Raw genomic sequence first — 1,602 nt, forward strand, 5'->3', positions numbered from 1 at the left:
TTTTTGTCTCTACATACAAGATAATTAATTGTAATCCAATTAGCGTAAAGGATCAATTTACTATTTTGATGCCAATTCGCACATAGAGTTACGTTTAAAATACCTGAATCATTTTCTTTTACACTATATTTACTTGGCTAGTATGCGTAGTATATATTTTAGCATTAGATACCGAGAAGAAAGTGAAAATTCAATGATGGACTTACATCATGATAGGACCACCAGCTGTCACTACTCAGTTTATTAGCCAAAAGTTGTTTACATGGATTATACGGCTAAAACCCCATGGCCACTCATTTTGGTGATATATATTTTTATTTAAGTTGCACGAGCATTGTATTTTTGAATCGGTAGTCATCACGGATTATTTTATAGGTCTGAATTTTGTATGAGGAAAAAAACGTATGTCATCGAACCAGATTTTTTAAACTAACAGGTAGTGAATGTAATTGGAGCAGTAAAAAAAATTCAATTGTAAACGGCACGCTGTCGTTAAGTGCCAATTTTGTCGTCCGCGTGCTGACAATTGAATTTCGCTCCCCCGGAACATAGTTGGTAATGTTCGCCCGTGTTTTCGGTCTGCTTCCCTTTTTTCCGAATATTTTCGAAGTTAGCACGTGCCCCGCTACGAGAAAGAATACGCCCGGGAAGTCCATGGTCTGGTGGGGAGCCCGCAAAATCGGCAAAATGGGAAATGGGGCCTGCAGAAACATTCGCGAGCAAACAAGGAGACGGTCGATTCGGAAACGATATGGAAAGTTTTTGGGCGAGTAGGCATCGGGCTTCCGCGCTTATTTGTACTGCGCCGAGTTTGAACGTGCGGGGAGAACAGCGCAGGGGCAGTTAAGGTGCGCGGAGACAAAGGTGAGAGGGGAAGACGGGTGTGAGGCTAGGGGGGGAAGGTGGGAGAGTGAGAGAGGCTGCGGGCCCAGAAGGTTGGGTCGGATTGGGACAGAGGAGAGGGTGGGATAGGATGATGAGGAAGAGGTGGAAGTGCGAAATTGGGACTGAAACGAGGGCGTGATTGGTGTGGACGGCGTCTGCGTCCAAAGCGGGCTACTGCCTTTATGTGGTGATGTGTGCGCGTGTGCTCGCGTGTGAGTTTTCGTATGTGTGCATGGCCGTCCCCGAGTTCACCTCCCGCCTATTGACGAATCAATCTCGCGAAAGGCAACCTAATCACGTTCGCCCTAATTAAGAGGCCAACGCGTGTACTGGCACGCTTCGTGAAAAGGAAACCCCAGCCGACCGTCCTTAATGAAATTTTGCGCGCCATCCATGTCCACGGAGGAAGGGGTTTGGTGGCGAACGAAAATCTATCGGCATGCGAAGCCGTATACTGAGTTGCTGGCGAAATAATCGATGTGATGTCGATGTATAGTATGTCTGTGAAACTCGAAGGCGATCATGTATCGACGGATTATTAGTACCAACATCGTCATAATAATAAGATATCATGGTTAAATACTGGTTATTGTTAAATTCATTAATTATTTTCTAAGTACCTTCTTAAAGCTTTTTCTAAATTTAATGACTATACATACATATACTACGACACACATATGTATATATACATATGTGTATATGTCGTACATATACATA

This window comes from Hetaerina americana, unplaced genomic scaffold (genome assembly GCF_022747635.1).
Source record: "Hetaerina americana unplaced genomic scaffold, ioHetAmer1.1.p SCAF_71, whole genome shotgun sequence".
NCBI classification, from domain to species: Eukaryota; Metazoa; Arthropoda; class Insecta; order Odonata; family Calopterygidae; genus Hetaerina; species Hetaerina americana.